Raw genomic sequence first — 19757 nt, forward strand, 5'->3', positions numbered from 1 at the left:
ACTCCTGGAATATTCTCACAGCCTGGTGGGTCCAAAGACTGAGGGAAATCTCTTTTAACTTCCTCTTTTCCCTGTTGGCTCCCAGTTCCTCGAAGTCGCATAGCCATAACGTACTGCCGAAAAAACCAGATACAGCAAGGGCAAACACCACCACCCACACCTCACCCCGACTGATTACCTTCTATCATTAACTGGGGTGAGATGTCGCCCCTCCTTCTCAACTACCGAAAAGAAACATTCAGGTAAGGACCAACATTCTTTTTCTGGTAGGCTTGAGGGAGGGGCAACTCCTGGGACATACCCAAGCTCAGTCCCTGGGGGGGGGAACAACACTAGGCTTTGGGGGAGGGGCAGTCCCTATCTGTTGTAGCACCCTATGCCCAAATGACATCTCGGCGATTCAAAGGCATACAGCCGGTAGTGGTGGAAGAACGGAGTCGGGGATGACCAAATAGCCGCCCGACAAATGCCTCCGAATGGAGCCCTCATGGCCCACGCTGCTGTAGTAGCGGCACTCCTTGTGGAGTGAGCCATGATCCCCGAAGGGGGGCGGCGGCCCAAAGATGGCCTGTCGTAAACACCTGCCGGTAGTAGCAGAGGAAACCCTGGCCCCCAGGGAGCCAGGCTGGAATGAAATGAATAGGGCCTCAGACCTACGGAATGCAGACATGCGCCATAGATAAACGTGCAAGGCGTGACGAACGTCTAGGGACATTCCCTAGTCAAGGATGTAACCCTAGTCTTGGCTTGGCAATGTATATAAGCCATGATTGTAACAAATGTATCTGTTGCTTTAAATGCTAGAGAGATGTAATTGGATGCTAACTGCTTTAAGCAGTCATATAAGGAGGAAGGAACTATTACGCCCCCCCCCCCATAGCTACTGATGTTCCTGATTGTTCCTGACTGTTACTGTATGAGCTTTGTATTGGAGAGAAGACCGTGTATTAGATGGTGGCTAGTCTGTAACTAGGTTACCTGTCTACATGGTGAATTGTGAGTTGAGCAACTGTAACTTCAACAAGGTGTAAATAGACTGTATATACTTCAAGACTGCGTATAGTCTGTTTGGAGACTATATATCCTATTTTTGTTACGCGAGTAAAGCTATTCTTTGTTTTACCTTTGGTGGCTGTGAGCAACTATTCAATGGCTTATTTGTTACTACATTCCACTGCTGAACTCTAGTCTCCTAACAGGGATAGACTTAACATTGGTTATGGGCCCAGTCTGACCACTGGTTATGGGCCCAGTCTGACCACTGGGTTCAAGGCACAGTCTGCCCAGAGTACCATTAGTAGCGATAGGGGAGCTGTAGTCGCTGCACATCACTGTAACAAGATAGCTATTTATGGTAAAGAATATCCCTAAGATGATGGCGAAAGAACAGGCAATGAATTTGTCATCCGTCACCCAGCTGGATGGCACAAACTACGTTTCATGGTCCACGACATGCAGTCTGCTATTGCGAAGTGAAGGACTATGGAATGTTGTGCATAACCCGCCAGATGTGTCTGCCTGGGATCCACAGAATGATGATGACGCCAAGAAGTTAGCAGAGTTTAACCGGGCCAATGAATGAGCAATGTTGGACTCACGTTAGCAGAGCAACAACTTGTACATTTCCGTGGTGAGGAATCAGCTGCGAAGTGTTGGGATACATTGAGAAGAATATATGTACATGACACTGTGGGAGCACATATTAATCTGACAGTAGACTGTTCAGAACAAGGCTCCAGAAAGGAGGTGGCATGTTGGCTCATTTGAACTGCATGAAAGCAATGTTCCAGGAGCTGCATGAGAAGGAGTTAGTATTTTCTGAACTGCACCAAATCTACATTATGCTGTCATCACTGGATGAGAGTTATGATGGGTTTGTTTCATCTCTCGAGGTTCTATCCCGACAGGACCTAACAATGACTGATATAACGTCACGACTGTTAGAAGAGTCCAGAAGGAGAGTGGAGAGAGAAACACTGAGAGGAGAACAAACTGAGAATATGAGTTTGACTCAATTAGCATATACTGTAAAGAAATGTTTTGTTTGTGGTGCTAGGGGGCATATATCTAGGTTCTGCAAGAAAGCAGAGGCACAGAACTCTAGAGAAGCTAAGAAGAAAACTAACATTAATTTGAGTAAATTAGATAATGCACCTGTAAACCACGATATGTGGATTATAGATAGTGGAGGGTCGATGTGCATAACTAGGAATAGACATAACTTTGTTAAAATGTCTGCAAGCAAACAACAGCTAAGGAAGGAACTGCTCACTGTGAATGTGTAAAGGAGAAATTGCATATGTTGTATGTGCCGAGACTTAAGTTTAATTTGCTTTCAGTAAGGGCTTTAGTCAGTATCGGTTACACAGTAACATTTAAAGGAGATACATGTCTCATAGAGAAAGCAAGTAAAATGGTTACTGCTAATTTAAAGAATGGTTTGTATGTAATGGCTGATGAAAGTATAGTTAATTCTGTGTATACAAATGTTAAACCGCATGATGAATGCATACATTTGTTACACAAGCGTCTGGGGCATATTAACTTTAAAACATTACAGCAAACGGCTAAACTAGTGGAAGGAATTAAGTTGAAGCCATGTACTAAGTATTTGAACTGTAACGTTTGCAGTAAGGAAAAGAGTAAGGCTAATCCTGCAAACAGGCTAGACAGCTTTAAGACTGAGAAACCTCTAGAAGTAGTATTTGCAGATTTGATAGGTCCCATGAAACCAAGTATTGGGGGTGCACGTTATGTGTTGAGTATTGTGGAACACTATTCCAGGTATGGGTTTTGTTACTTACTGAAGGATAAAATGGAGACATTTCAGCAATTTTGCAATTGGATAAAGTTTGCTAAGAGAAAAACAAAACTTAATGTAGTTACCATTGTAACTGATAATGGAACTGAATTTGTAAACCAAAGTTTCCAAACAATGGTAAAGAAAACTGGGATTGAGCATAAACATGCTGCACCATACAGACCTCAACACAATGCATTTGTGGAAAGAGGACAGTCATTGCAGGCAATGGTAAGGACAATGTTATCCGATTCATGTTTACCGGATAAGTTGTGGGGTGAAGCAATGATGTGGGCTAATCATCTTCTGAACAACGTTGTAAATGCTTCTACTGGAGAATTACCATTTACTAGGTTGGTAAGAAACCTGACTTTAGCTACCTACATACGTTTGGTGTTCCTGCATGGGTTCATATTCCAGCACAGATCAGATTAAAGGGACAAACTTGTGCACGGGAGTTAATATTTGTAGGTTATGACTCAAACCATAGGTCTGATAGGTTTTGGGAACAAGGGACAACGAAGATCTACCATAGTGCTAATGCAAAGTTTCTGGAGCATGTTGGTTGGAACAAACTAGAAACTAATAATCAGGTAGTAATTGAAACCCGAGCAGACCAAAAGAATGAATCAGGAATACCAGAAATGAGTGATGAAGGGAAGGAGTCTACTCAGGAGGAGGAAGTGATAAAGCAGGAGGACGTTCAGGATAGTCCACCTATAAGCCCTGGATTACCCAGAAGGTCAACCCGTATAACGCGGCCACCTGATAGGTATCAGGCATCTGTTGCATGTAAGGTGGATAAGGTACCTGCTACATACAATGAGCTGACTACGTATTCAATTGAGGATAAAAAGGTAGGGCAAGCTGTGATAGATAGGGAGTTTAAGTCATTGCAGAATTTGGGAGTGCTTGACAAGGCTGATTTACCTTCAGGTAAACATACAAGGGGACGCAAACGGATATATAAGCGTAAAACCAGAGTAAATAGGAATTTTGTAAACCATTTTGGACGGGAATTAAGTAAACTCCGATGAGTTAGGAGTTTTAGCGATGTTGATATAAAAGGTTCTAATTTTGATAACGGATGCATTATCCATTGTATCTTGAACCTATATTATGTACTGTATTGTGTGCTAAAAACAATTGTTGCTTGATATGGGAACAGAGTGTATACAAAGTAAAATGATTGTATTGGAATATTGTATGTCTGAACACAATATAGCTGACCATTTTTCTAAGACACAAGGTGCTATAAAACATAAAAAACCTTGTGATGATTATGGATTGAAAAGTTGTGTGTAAATACATTGACAACCGAAGAGGGGAGAATGTTAGGGATGTAACCCTAGTCTTGGCTTGGCAATGTATCTAAGCCATGATTGTAACAAATGTATCTGTTACTTTAAATGCTAGAGAGATGTAATTGGATGCTAATTGCTTTAAGCAGTCATATAAGGAGGAAGGAACTATTACGCCCCCCCCCAGCTACTGATGTTCCTGATTGTTCCTGACTATTCCTGACTGTTACTGTATGAGCTTTGTATTGGAGACAAAACCGTGTATTGGATGGTGGCTAGTCTGTAACTAAGTTACCTGTCTAGATGGTGAATTGTGAGTTGAGCAATTGTAACTTCAACGAGGTGTAAATAGACTGTATATACTTCAAGACTGCTTATAGTCTGTTTGGAGACTATTTATCCTATTTTTGTTATGCAAGTAAAGCTATTCTTTGTTTTACCTTTGGTGGCTGTGAGTGACTATTCAACGGCTTATTTGTTACTACATTCCACTGCTGAACTCTAGTCTCCTAACAGGAATAGACTTAACACTAGTCACTCCCTCTCATGGGATGGAGCCGGGCAGAAATTGGGAAGGATGATCTCCTGCGCCCGGTGGAAGGGCCAATTGACCTTAGGAAGGAAGGTAGGACCACCCTATCCTGGTGAAATTGGCAGAAGTCGTCCTTGGAGGACAGGGCCTCCAGCTTGGAAATGCGCCTGGCCAAAGTTATGGCAACAAGGAATGCCACCTTAAGAGATAGGAACCTAACGTGGACCATGCGCAAAGGCTCAAAGGGGTCCCCTGTCAAGGCCCTAAGAACTAAGGGGAGGTCTCAAGTTGGGAGCCTATGAACCGGAGGGGGGCATAAATTAGCAGCTCCCCTCAAAAATCTCTTGATCAGGGAATGGTGGGTGAGGGACGAATGGTTCTCCCCTGGGGGCACCGAGGGCAGAGCGGTCACTTGACTCCGCAAGGTGTTATAGGAGAGACCCCCGTCCAGACCCTTCTGGAGAAAATCCAGAATTTGTGCCACCAAAGGTGGAACAAATCCAAAGTGGCTTGCACCATTTGATAAACGCCGCCCACATGGAATTATATATCTGCATGGTGGAAGGACGTCTGGAAGCCTCGATGATGGTTATAACTCGGGCTGACAAGTTGGCGCTCCTTAGGCTCCACTCAAGTGCCAGGTGGTCAGGTGGAGCCAATGGATCAAGACCCCTTGGCGCAGAGAGAGCTCCTCCTGAGGAATTCTCCAAGGGGGGGAGATGGAGAACTGGGTGAGGCCCTCAAACCAAGGCCGTCTGGGCCAGTGGGGCACTTATAAGAATGATGTCTGCCTTCTCTACCATTACCTTCCTCAGGGTCCCTGGTATCAGAGGAAGCGGAGGAAAGGCATACAATAGGCCCGAAGGCCACTTGCTCCAGAGAGCGCCTGTCCCTTCTGTGGCCTGGTTCGGGAATCGAGAGAAGAATCTTGGGAGTTGAGTGCTTGCCGGAGTCGCGAATACAACCACCAACGGGTCGACAAACTTCTGGCAAATCTTCTGGAAGAATTCAGATAGAATCTGCCATTCCCCGTCATCCACAGTCACTCGGCTTAACCAATCGGCCTGGTGGTTGGCCATGCCTGAGATGTGCTCCGACACCACTGATGCAAGATGTCTCTCCGCCCAGGAACCGAGCTTCAGTGCTTCCAGCCAAAGGGCTCTGGAATGAGTCCCACCTTGATGGTTTATATGTGCTTTTGTGGCCACATTGTCGGTCATCAGAAAGATGTGGCAGCCCTCTATCAATCCTCTGAACAAGTGTAGTGCCAGCCGGGCGGCCTTCAACTCCAGCCAGTTTATATTATGGCGAACATCCAACCGGTTCCACTGGCCCTGTGCCATCCTGGTGCCCATGAGTACTCCCCAACCGAACAGGCTCGCGTCCGTAGTGATGGTCACCTGATCTGGCTCCCAAAACTCTAAGCCGCGTTGCAGACCTGAGGACAGCCACCACCGCAGGAAGAGATGCACATCCGCCGGAAGATGGATGAATTGCGGAGAGTTGCTCATGCGTTGCTCACGATTCCTATACACAACACCATCTTGCCAAGTAGGCGGGACAAGGTCAGGATGCAAACTGACCACCTTGGGCATACCTGCCTTGCCAGAGCCTGCAGATTGACGAGGCGCTATGAGGAAAGTTGAACTTTGCCTTCCAAGGAGTCTATCACCGCCCCCAGGTGAAGGATCTTCGTTGAGGGCAAGATATGACTTTTGGGGAAGTTGGTGGAAAACCCCAAGGCCTGTAGGGTACGAATTGTGGGTTTGAGGTAGTGAACAGCCCGGAACTGGGATTGGCCTTGCACGAGCACGTCAAACAGGTAGCATTGTAGTCTCACCGGGACTGAGCAAAGGTGAGCCGCCAATGCCGCCAGGACCTTTGTGAATGTGTGTGGGGCTGAAGCTAACCCGAAGGGAAGGGCCCTGTATTGGAAGTGGAGCCCATTGTGGGAAAAACGAAGGAACCTGCGATGGGCGGGAAGGATGGGGATGTGGAGGTAAGCTTGTCAGATCCACTGACGCTAGGTAGTCCCCCCCACCTAATGCCCTGCAGAATGGACCTGAGGGATGACATCTTGAAGTGCCTGTACACTAGGTACCAATTGAGGCGCTTGAGGTCCAGACTCGCCTCCAGCCCCCCGAGCTCTTCGGAACAAGGAACAGGTTGGAATAGTGACCCAACCCGTGTTCCATCTCTGGAACCGGTTCTACCGCCCTGATATCCAGCAGATGTTGTATGGCTAATGACATCAGACGGCGGCGTTCCAGGACCCGGGATGGTGGAAAGGTTCTGAAGAACGTCGGGAGCATGGAGAGGAACTCCAGCCGGAGTCCATTCCTGACCATGGTCCTTACCTAGGCAACTGATGTTACGCGGTCCCACTGATCCGCGAAGAGTTCCAGGCGACCGCCTATGGGAAATTCAGGGTTGGAGTCATCTCCCTTTGTGGAAGGGCCCCCATGAAAAGGCCGCCTGGATTGACCTTGGTACCTTCCCCTGTCCTGGTAGTAAGGCCTCTGGAACTGCCTAGCAGATCTGTAAGGGGCATATCTCTGTTGATGATACTCCTGTTCAGGGGCTCTGAAGGATTGCCTATGGTAAGAGGCCGGACAGTTGTCCGTCTTCTTGGTGTTGATAGGCAGGACCTTCTTCTTTTCCTTATTCTCTATGAGAATCGGGTCTAAGCAGTCACCGAATAGGTTAGTCCCAGTGTATGGGGCAGCTGCCAGGCCTCACTTGGACTTGTTCATTTGCCAGTTACGTAACCATAGCAACCGCCTGGAGGTTACCGAGGTGGGTAAAGCTCGGGACAAGTACTTTACAGCATCAAGGGTGGCATCAGCTGAGAATTGTGTGGCCGCAATTATCTTAGTGATATCTTGATGAAGCCACTCATCCTGAATAGGGATGCGATCCTGTAACTGAAGCAGCCACATGACTGCTGATTGGTTGAAATAAGAGGCAGCTGCAGCAGACTTTATAGCCCACGCAGAGGCGTTGAAATTTTAATGTAACGTAAGTTCCACCCGCTTGTCCTCTGGTTTCAACTTATCAGCCACACCCCCTGAAACAACGGACGAGGCATTGGCTAGGGTGGCTATTGGTGTGTCTACATTGGGCAATTGGAGTGCCTGAGAGAAGGTCTGCTCCATGTTGTAAAAATGCCAGTCGTTGCTGCCTAGGTTGGGAAAGGTAGAAGGGTGAGCCCACTGATTTTTGACTACCTCTAGAAAAATGGGAGGAGCTGGAAACTCCTCGTTGGTCACTGTATTGGAGAACATGACCAAATTAGGGTCCCTAGCAGGAGGAATGGCAGGATCCCTGTCCCAACCTTAGTGGTCTTTCTGGCTTTGTGTAACAAGGGCTTAAACATTGGAGGAGTAAAGAGGTTAGGAAAAGCCGGAGGGTCTGGGAGGACAGTCTCTTCATCCTCTGAGAACCCCATATCCTGATGGGGGTCATCCCCTAACACTGAACCCTCACTGACTACTGAGGGGGAAGGAGGCCTAGTTTGATGTCCATGGTCAGAGGAACTCCTGGCCTGGTGGGGAACCTGGGACCTAGGAGCCCTAGGTGACTGACGTTCCCCCAAGGAAACTGCAGAAACAATACCCTTTGAAATGGTTGAGGAAATCAGTCTCTTGATGCTCTCAGGGAGCAATTCAAGATCCTCAAACTCATCCTCTGAATGAACCGGGGCAGGCCCTTGTGGAGCCAAGGAGTAGGGGGGAAGAAAATCACGGGATGAACCCTCCAAAGGATCCCTGACCACCTCCCTGGGCCCATGGGGCGAAACAGGAGAGGAAGGAGAAACTTCCATGCCAGATTGCCTGCATGCCCCAGTGGGGGAGACAGAGGGAGAGGAAGGACTGAACCCCCTGGGATGAGGAGGCCGAATGATTGGGTTCAGGCCTAAGGGGTGACCTGGAACTGGTAGGAGAAGCGGACTTGTTGGCCTGGGCTTGTTGTTCAGCCCTAGAGATCCTCTTCTTCAGGGTCTTCTGATGCCAGATCTCATCTTTCTGGGTTGCCCTGGAGGGGCGTTGGGCCACTGAAGGTTTAGCTGTTGCAGCCCTTGTTCTGGGATTAACCATCTCCCCCTCCTCGGCTACAAGTTGAGCCTTCTCCTGGGCCTGTGGAGTGGTCTGCCTGCTCTCCGCCATCGGTGCCACCCACTCAACTTTTGCATCTCATTTGGAAACCAAGGACCCAGAGTATGGAGGAACAATGTTGATGCCAATCAAGCACAGTAATCCCATGATCATTGAACCAGTTTTTGGTGCTTTTGGCAAACGCTGCTCTCATCAGAAAAGAGGACTTTGGACGAAGGAGCAACAGGACTTTAGAGCACTGTGCTTCATTAAGACCAGGGTCAACGCAGCCATCTACCAGGAGATTTTGGAGCACTTCATGCTTCCTTCCACAGACAAGCTTTATGGGGATGCTGACTTCATTTTCCAGTTGCCCACACTGCCAAAAGCACCAAAACCTGGTTCAATGACTGTGGGATTACTGTGCTTGATTGGCCAGCAAACCTGTCTAACCTGAACCCCATAGAGAATCTATGGGGCATTGCCAAGAGAAAGATGAGAGACATGAGACCGAACAATGCAGAAGAGCTGAAGGCCGCTATTGAAGCATCCTGGTCTTCCATAACACCTCAGCAGTGCCACAGGCTGATAGCTTCCATGCCACGCCGCATTGAGACAGTAATTGCTGCAAAAGGGGCCCAAACCAAGTACTGAGTACATATGCATGCGTATACTTTTCAGAGGTCCGATATTGTTCTATGTACAATCCTTGTTTTATTGATTGCATGTAATATTCTAATTTTCTGAGATGGTGGATTTGGGGTTTTCATGAGCTGTATGCCATAATCATCACAATTATGACAAATCATGGCTTGAACTATCTTGCTTTGCATATAATGTGTCTTATCTCATATATTAGTTTCACCTTTAAGTTGCATTACTGAAATAAATGAACTTTTGCATGATATTCTAATTTTTCGAGTTTCACCTGTATACTATTAGGCAACAAGCTTAATGTGGGTCAAGGAGTGGATAACATTAAGAAATTGTAGATTACTCACTGTAAAAGGACATGATTTGTTGTTGGGATGGCATGCTTTCTTATGGTACAAGGGAACTAAAAGACAGGGGTATTTCAGAAGATATTATTACAGGAGGTTTGCTATTAAATTGGGAGAAGATTAAAAGGCAACATTACTTAAAAATTCCAGTCTGGTTATCAACTATTGAAGCATTTTCATATCCAGTAATGTACAAAAAGGAACAAACAGATATGGTGAAATATTGAATGCAGAGGGTTTAAATCTATGCAAGAATTAGAACAGGAAGGAATGAAGTTGAATTGGTTTTCATATGTGCAAATAAAGTCTAGATATGTAGAAGATCTTAAAACGGAAGGTTTCCATGATAAAATGACCGAGTTAGATAAAATTTTGACAGGTATTGATGAAAATGTAATTAAAAAACTATATTGATACTTATTAGAGGTTAAGCTAGAAAAACAAGTTAAAGAACCTATGATAGCTTGGGGAAAACTTTGGACATGGGATTGACCTAGATAAGTGGCAGAAATTGTGGTCTCAAAATTATAAAATGACAATGTCAACAGTATACAAAGAAAATTTGTATAAGATGTTTTACAGGTTGCATCTACCCCCGACGAGAATAGCAAGAATGTTCAAGAACAAATCGGAAAAGTGCTGGAAATGCCATCAGATACCAGGTTCATATTATCATATGTGGTGGACTTGCATAGAAGCTAAATGATATTGGACTAAAATCCACCCTTGGTTGGAGAAAATGATACACAAACACAGACTTTAAACCAGAGATCTTTTTATTGGGAATCATATTGGAAACATGTAATAGAGAACTGAAGTATTTGATTGTAAATGTGCTAACAGCAGCTAGAATTGTATTTGCTAAAAATTGGAGAAATGAGAAAATACCAATGCAGGAGGGAGTTATTCATAAAATAATGCAATATGAGTAAATTGACATTTGAAATTAGAGAACAAGAAGATAAACAATTTTATAGGATATGGGATTTATTTTATTCGTGTTTAGATGAAATAATATGAAAATGAAAGCTACTAGAAAATGTGGTATATATAAGAACAATTGAATGATATAGAATATAACATAAAATATTTTACTACTGGAATTATCTGAGATGATATATTGTATTGCTGTGGTGTAAATGATCCCAATACTTAATATATTTTGTGGAAAATGAAGAATAATGGTGATAGTCAAATAAATGAGGTATAATAATAATGCATATAAATATTTTTCATTTGATAATATGTGATTATATATGAAATGTAAGTGATGACTATGAAAGGAATGCACAGAAACCTTATAACCAATGGACACACTGTTTGTAATTGAAGATGGCTTTATGTTTGTTTTGTTTGTTTATGTTTGTCTAAAAATGAAAACTTTAAAATAAATAAATAAATAAAACCCTGTCTTATTTTCGGGGAAACATGGTTAAAGTAAAGCAGAATAGGAATTTCACTTCCAAAAAGTCTTCACAAATGAAAAGAAAATTTATTCAAAGAACAATATAATTATAATATAATCTAAAATAATCAGTCCAATCAAAAACAAAACCAAGTTAAACAAAACAAGGAAGTCTTAATTTCCCACCACCCTTTTCTCCACAGTCATCTCAGAATGACAAATAGTTTTCCATTAGAGAAAGCTAATCATATTTATAAACAGTTTCAGTACTGGAGCACAAACCTTTCTGTTGCAGAATAGTAGCATCGATCTCCTATGGATTTCTTCCAGCTGAGCCTCTGAAACATCCTGATATGCAGTTTGATCACAAAGTCAAGTCTCAAAAAAAAAGGCAAAACGCAGCGAGGATCAGAAGCAGCTTGGCCACCACACATCACCTGATGAAGAGCTTAGGGTACCGGCAGTGCAAGGCAAAGCAGTGGCCATTCTTATCTTGTGGTGCAGGGAACTGGTGAGCCATGCCAGGTAGGTGCTTTTGCAAGGCAGTTCTTTCACTTTGGAGCTGGAGGGGGTGCCAGACACCTGTCTGGAAGCTCTGTAGTTCAGAGGCGGAGGGCTGCCTCATCTTGCCAGAAAGCTAATGAACAGCAGCAGTGGTTCCCTCCAGGGTGCCATGTCAGAAAGCCTTGCAAATTCTCAAGCCTCTTGATTTACTTAATGATCATGGAGATTCTTAATGAACAGAAGAAAACGACAAGCTTGTTTTTAGTTCACTTAACAGCCCAGATGATTCACTTAACAAGCACAATAAAAAAATGACTCACTTATTTTATGAGTTTTAATACAAATTGGTAGGCTCCATTAGAGTCACAACTCAAGGACTACATATAGTACCACAATTTTATATACAGCATCCTGTGTATTTTGACTGTTTCACTTTAAAAAATCTATGCTTTTATAGTTTTTTCAGGCTAAACAATATCTGACCTTCCGAGACAACATCATAGCTTATTTCACTCACAGAAATATATAGTCATAGTCAAGGTCAGGACAGATAGTAAAGATTCTGACCAGCAATGAGAAGTAGAACCTTGTTTATCCAATCTGGCACAAACTGACCATCATGTTGAATATACAAATGAAAGAAAATTGTTAGAGCTACTGCTCTGTGCTCCCCACCATCTTATAAGCCTTTATTCTAATTACACCTTCGTGATTCTCCAACAGCAATGCCCCACACCGTTGCATAATCTAGAAGGAGGAACCATTACTCCCTCTCCCCAGCTATCCATCACACGCATCACTTTCCCTCCATGCAGCTCCTCGCTGGGAATCCCAAATCAGTCCCTCGCGTATCCTTCGCTTCCCAGCTGTTCTTTTTTCTGGGTACAGCCGTGTCAGCAATGCTTTTGGCCACCTCCCAGCTGTCCAGTGCCCGTCATGCTGTCGGAAGGAGGAGACAGAGGAGTCCAGAAGGTTTTGAGCGTGCCTGTCACATTCTGCTGCTTTCCCTGCAAAATGGCAGCCCCGAGCCACTGGAGCGAAATGGGGCTGACGTATATATTTATTTTCACATTCCATGGCAACTCCTTCTGTACTCCCTACTATGTGCACCTTTTTGCTCTTGGCTCAATCTTTACTTTTAAATTCTTCCAAGTCTTGCTTACCTCTATTGTTCTATTTCCTAAATCTACAATTTAGATTTGGATACCAGCCATTTATTTTCTTTTTATTTTCTTTTTTTTTCAAAAAGTTTTATTTGTTTTTTTAAAACATTTATGCGGAAAAGGGTAAGTGGAATGGTTACAAATTTTGGCAGTTGCAAGTGTGGCAGACGCCCCCTCCCTCCAGACTCCTGGGTTACATCAAAATATCAAACCTTAATACATAATCATAAAAAATCAGCATATTAATTCTAGAAAAAATAATTTTCAATCAATTTATATAGTTATAATATATAGTCTAGTTATAAATTCAATATTACTTTCGGTCTGTTTATAACATTGTGGTTTTCTTATTTATTTTTGTGATCTGAGCTTTCTTGGTGTTGCCCCTTCACCCCCCGCTGGCAGAGCTCCGGCCCCTCCCGTGTCCTGTATGACCGTTGTAGTGTCTTCTGTTTTTTCTAGGTTCGCTTTATTTTTTTCCATAAAGGCCTGTGCCTCTATGGGTGTGTTGATTCTGATTCTTGTCTCCTCCCAGAATATCAGCATACCTTCAGGCATCAACCATCTAAACCACACCCCCTTCTGGTATAATTTATTCGCCAATTGCGAATAGCTTTTTCTTTTTTCCCTAATTTTTTTGGGAATCTGCTTCAGAATGGTTATCTCCCTGTCGTGGTATGTCAGTGTTTGCCCCCTTTGTACACCCAGAATTTCATCTCTTGTGCTTTTCCTAAGGAATTTAATATGAACCTCCCTGGGTACATTGTGTGTTCTGGCATATGCTGAATTCACTCTATAGGCTAGGTCTATCTCCCATTCCATCTGCTGTTTATCTTTGTGTATATATTCAGCTAAAATATTAGTCATAATGTCCCTTATATTTTCCCCATCTGCTTCTATTACATTTTGAAATCTAAGATAAAAGGACATTCTCTCAAACTCTGTTTTCATTTGTTGGGTGTCAAGTTCTTTGTTCCCCTTCTGTAAAGCCTCTACCCCCCCTTTCGCCTCCGCCACCCCACCCTCCACAAGGTCCAGTCTCTGTGAGTTCTTAAAGATTTGGGCTTGATTCTCTTTAATTTCATCTTTCATTTCCCTTAACTGTTTCTTAATTTCCTCCTGGCCCTGTAAAATTTGTTGAAGCATTTGTTGAAAGTCTATCTCTGTAGTCTTGGGTTGCATCAGTTCTGTTATCTTTGACTGTGTAGCTGGGCTAGACGTTGCAGATGTTGGGGCAGAAGTAGCAAAGCCAGGCTTTCCAGGAGGTGGTCTTTTTGGAGACATGGTTTATGAAGCAAGGAGATCAGTCAAAGTAGAAACTGGGCAGCTGGAGAAGTAGAGCAGGCAGGCGAATTCAGAAGGCAGAGGATCCAAACAGGTGGGAGTTTCTTTAGTCACTCTAGCGATAGATGAAAGTTTTTTCTCCAAAGAGTTCAAAAAATAACAGTCCACAAGAGGTTCCTCTGGGTGACTCGGAGACAAAGACCGGAAGCCTGAATTTTAAAGGTGGAGTCAGGTTTCACAGTTCATGAAGACAACGGAAGTGTGCCATCTTGCCCTGCCAGCTTTGGGCTCAGAGGCATAATAAAATTTTAAAAGTTCAGAAAGTTCTCAGTTCACCCATAAGTTCTGGAGCTAAGTCCAATGAAAGTCACTTTTATGGGGGTGAGGCATCATTAGTTGGCTCTCCCCCCTCCTCCTTCCCCTGGGGGTGAAAGCAAAATCTTCTCAAGCCGCTTGTCCAAGGGAGGGGGGGAAATCCCCCTCCCTCTAGCCACACCTCTAGCAAGGATCCGAAAGTTTAACTTTTTAAAAGTGCTGAAAAGTCCATCAATTCAAAAGAGAGGGAATGAAGAAAGGAAGCCTCTCACCATACTGCCGCTGCTTCGTTCAAGAGTGCGTTCTCCGATCGGCATGGAGCGAGACGCACGCGCGCCCTCCAAAACTGCTCCCCGATGCCTAGAACGAAGCGGAGAAGCCCCCGCCAGCCGCCGCCGCCGCCAGGACCCTCCGCGAGCCGTTCCCTCGGCAGGACGCCTCTCCGGGGCATCCTGTGCCCCCCCAGAAGCGGGGGAAGCCCACCGGGAGAGCGGGAGCAGGCAAAGGCTTGCCTGTCGCCGTAGCCGCCGGAACCGGAAGTCAGCCATTTATTTTCTTTAACTCTTTTCACAATATTGGTTTCTGTTTAATTCTTATTCTTATTCTCTGGATAACGAAAAACTAAGTATAATCAATTGAAGTAAATATATATTTTCACTTTCCCTCACTTTCTGCATTAATAAGCTGCCAACTCCCTAAAGCAGGTATTTACAATGCTGCGTATTATCCCTTAGAATGCCCTGTACTTGGTAATAGCACTGTGCATGCTTCAAAACTCGTTCTGAAGCAGGGCTTTGAGCTTCACTCAATACATAAACACTTTTCTCCCCTACTAATTATAGTAGTCATGTTTTCCTTCTATCTTTCACACAAACCTAAAAATGCCATTGTTTTCAGAAATTAAGTAATTCAAGAAACTCTTAAAGCAAAACAAATGCAGTTGTTTTAATTAATAGCAGTGTTGTAGTAATTACACAAGGCACAAAACAATATGTGTGAATGCATGCACAGCTCTAATATAAAATATTGGCACCCCTTTATTAAATTCGCATTTTTTTGACTGCTCCAGATCTAAATTAAGTGACAATCCCTTTATCTCTTTGACCCTAGAACAAAGGTCGGCAACCTTAAACACTCAAAGAGCCATAAAGGTCCCCACTGGAAGCCCCCCCCCATTCAATTCTGGAGCCGACTGGAAATCCAGCTCCCCTACCATAGAGTCTCCTTTTAGCGCGGCATCCTTTTTCCTCTGCCTGCCCTAAACAAAAGCCCTATCCAACCAGTGACAGGGAGCCGCAGCAGAGGGATGAAAGAGCCATATGTGGCTCCAGAGCCACGGGTTGCTGACCCCTGCCCTAGAAGAAAGGAGGTAATTTCCCCCTTCTATACATTCCACCTGTGAATGATACATTCATAGAATTACAATGAATATGAGCACCTGATTACCTTATCTCCAAACTGTACAAGTTAAATGAAAACCAAAGGTTTTTCTCTATAATTACAAATTCTGTACAGAGCTCCAATTATTTGTAAAGATAATTGGAGATAAGGGCGGTCTAGAAATCCAAGAAATAAATAAATAAATAAAATATTTGTTAACCCCCTTTTCATTTAATTAAGATTTTCTGCAAGTACAAGATTTTCCCATATATATTTAATATTTATACTAAAAATAAATATAGCATGTAAACAAAAGACTCACAATAAAATTAATTGTTCCAACAATGAATTAATAAGCAGAAGTACATCAGAGTACCTAGAATACCTGGCCACTTATTGAATAAATAGTTATGGGGAAATTAAAATTAAATTTCAAATCATTATTTGGGACTGAATTATTCTTTGTTAAGAGAGGTGGATAACAATAGGAGCTTTCATCTTCTGATATGGGAATAAATACATATTTAAAAGACCTTAGTGAATCATGCATAAAACTATATCATTCTTGACATTTCAAAATTAATAAGCAGATTTTCTATGTTGTTTACCACTTCACAAATTTGCAGAAGGAATCAATACATTATTCACTCTTACAACAACTAAAATTAAAAGTTACGGTTTTTTTTAACTAGCTTTTCAAGTTGCATACAGAGTTCTTTTGATATTCGAAGTGGAGTGAAGCAGGGCTGTGTCCTTGCACTAACTCTATTTGGGATCTTTTTTGCTGTCATGCAGAAACATACTTTTGGAACTGCAACAGAGCGAATCTATCTCCACACCAGATCAGATGGAAAACTCTTTAATCTCTCTAGATTGAAAGAAAATGCTTATGGGATTTCCTCTTCGCTGCCGATGCTGCCGTTACTGCTCAGTCTGCAAAGACCTTCAACAACTTAGGGACTATTTTAGCAGGGCCTGCCAAGACTTTGGACTAACAATCAGCCTGAAAAAAACACAAGTCATGGGCCAGGACGTGGATTCACCTCCCTGTATTACAATCTCTGCACAAGAACTGGAGGTCATCCATGACTTTGTGTATCTTGACTCAACTATCACCAACATTCTCTCTTTAGATACTGAGCTGCATAAACATATTGGTAAAGCTGCCACCACATTCTCCAGACTTAACCAAGAGAGTATGGCTTAATAAGAAGCTGATGGAACATACAAAGATCCAGGTCCTCAGAGCCTGCGTCCTGAGCACACTCCTGTACTGCAGTGAGTTCTAGACCCTTTACACATGGCAGGAGAGAAAGTTGAACACCTTTCATATGCACTGTCTCTGACGTATTCTTGGCATCACCTGGCATGACAAAGTTCCAAATAGTGCAGCCTTGGAGCGTGCTGGAATTTCTAGAATGTATATACTATTGAAATACGCTGGCTTGGACATGTCGTGAGAATAGTTGATGGTCGGATCCTGAAAGATCTCCTGTATGGAGAATTAGTACAGGAAAAGTGCCCCAGAGGGAGACTACAGCTGCGATACAAGAATATCTGCAAGTGGGATTTAAAGGCCTTGGGAATGGACATTAACAGCTGGGAAACCTTGACCTCTGATTGTTCAGTTTGAAGGCTAAAGACTCAGCACAGCCTTCTCCAATTCGAAGAGACACTTGTCTGGCAGGCTGAGGCAAAGAAACAGTCCTGGAACCAGTGAAATAAGGGGTGGGGGGTGGACAGGGGACAGAATATATCTGCCCTCAGTGTAGAAGGGATTGCCACTCTCGAATTGGCCTTTTTAGTCACACCAGATGCTGTTTTAGGAACTCTTTCCAGAGCATGATACCATAGTCTTTCAAGACTAAAGGATGCCATTCTATTTCCTGTTTCTGTGGACGACGGACATGCTGTCCGCCGCTCGCCGTCCCGGTGGGCCTCCCCTGATCTACGCGGGGGCACAGGATGCCTTGTAGGGGCGTCCTGCCAAGGGGGCGACTTGCTGGAGCCCCCTGGAGCAGCGGCGGCTGCAGGGGGGCTGCCAGCTTTGCCCTAGGCACTGGGAGGCTTTTGGGGGGCACACCTGCCACACACGCTTTCGTCCGGAGGAGATCGGAAGAAAACGCTCCACTTGAAGGCAACAGCAGAAATGCGGTGAGGGGGGAACCCCCCCGGTGTCTTTCTTTTTACTTTCTTTGAACAACCAAGTAAATGAGGATTAGCAGTATCCTTAAGACTCTTTGATCTTTTTGAAGTGTTAAGATTGGAGAGGGGGGTTTGTTCTCCCCCCCTCTCGGAAAAGCAGCTCTACAAGATCTTTCTCTCTCTCGGAGGAAAGAGGGAGAATTGGGGGGGGGGAAACCTTTGATATTCACTTATTTCAAGCAATGGGTTAACGACCCTTTTTAACAATTGTGGAAGAAAGAAAGTGAGCTGACCTAAAAAGCTATGAATGGAAACTTTCTAAATGACTGTTCTCCGATCCCTGGGGAAGGCTGAGCCAAAATGGCGTTTCTTCCCCCGTTTCTGTTGTCGTTACAAATGAACTGTCGTCTCTGAAAAACTTTTTGGGCTGGAATTATAAAACCCGGGTGAACCCTAGAGGAATCTCCTTGTACAACTCTTCCTTGGATTGGGAAAAATTGATCTTAACCCGAGGGGAGCTGTATTGAAGATCGATATCCCACACTGGATTTTGCCTGTCTCTTGGCCCCCCCTGACAGCGCGCTCCTACAGACGCCATCTTTTCTGCTTAGACCTATAACTTTTTCTGAACTTTGAAATGCCTGCAAAAAAGCCTCCACCCAAACCAGCCTCGGCTCCATCTTCTGCTGTCTCAAGCCTGGTTCCCCCGCAAACGCAATTAACTTCTTTTTTGCAACCAAAAGCTCCCGAGGGGGAACAGCAGTCTCAAGAAACGTTCCACCAAATGTTTCAGACACTCTTAAAGGGACAGGACGAAATAAAAAAAACAACTGGCGGACTTAAAGGAAGAACTCAGACAGAATCAACAACAGACTTTACAAAATAGTCAAAAAATAAATGCTCTGGAGGAGGGTGTTGTTGGGGTGGGAGAAGAGATGAAGGCTTTACAAAAAATATGTTGGATTTGAGAGCTACATGGAAAAAATGGAATTTGAAAGGATGTCTTCTTTTCTTAGATTTCAAAATATACCTGAAACAGAGGGTGAAGACATAAGAGAGACCATGATAACAATGCTAGCAGATTATATTAAAAGAGATAAACAGCAGCTAGGGTGGGATATTGACCTGATATATAGAATCAATTCAGCATATGCTAGAATACACAATGTTCCAAGGGAGGTACATGTTAAGTTTTTTAGAAAGACTACAAGAGATGAGATTCTAGGAGTTCAAAGGGGGGAGCCTCTAAGATATAAGGATAAAGAAATAACCATTTTGAAACAGATACCAAAAAGAATAAGAGATAAGAGGAAGGAATTCTTCTTTCTAACTAAAAAGTTATATGAAAAAAATATCTGGTTTCGGTGGTTAATTCCAGAAGGCTTGTTGATTTTTTGGGAGGGGGGTAGAGTGAGAATTAACACAGTGGTGGAGGCAGAAGCCTTCATGGGAAAACATAAGGACCTCCTTAGGTGAAACAAGAGACGGCGCACAAGACATGAAGGGGGGAGGAGCCTTGGCTCAGCCAACAGACAGGGGAGAGGAGACAGCAATGAAACTTAGGTCACAGAAATGAATTAAAAACATATCGCAATTGCTAATATAATGAAATGTAGAAGTGATATAAAGTATGGTTGAAGATGTCAAAGAATTGAGTAAAATAACTGCTAATATGAATGTAACAATGATATTTTGATATATATAAAATATGAAAGAGATGCAAGATTCCAGGGAAGTACCACTTTCCGTATGATGTAGCTGTCAAAAATTTTTCCCCACATTTATGTACTCTTTTCCCCAAAATATTTGAAAAAAACCAATAAAACTTTTGTT

The 19757-nt window shown here is 43.6% G+C and overlaps 1 protein-coding gene across 2 annotated transcripts in view; it reads right to left on the reverse strand.

The window, feature by feature from the left end:
• EPDR1 (ependymin related 1) overlaps positions 1-19757 on the reverse strand; it is a 119137-nt gene that overhangs the window by 49906 nt on the left and 49474 nt on the right. The window contains exon 4 of one of the 2 annotated variants that reach the window (XM_081932611.1): positions 10484-11865. The exons of the other annotated variant lie outside the window; for it this stretch is intronic. The gene's annotated coding sequence lies outside the window, so the exon portion shown is untranslated. Of the gene's footprint in view, positions 1-10483; positions 11866-19757 lie in introns of those variants that run through there. 2 annotated transcript variants of the gene reach the window in all.

The sequence above is a fragment of the Natrix helvetica genome, assembly GCF_964273705.1.
Source record: "Natrix helvetica genome assembly, chromosome: Z".
In the NCBI taxonomy this organism is placed as follows: Eukaryota; Metazoa; Chordata; class Lepidosauria; order Squamata; family Natricidae; genus Natrix; species Natrix helvetica.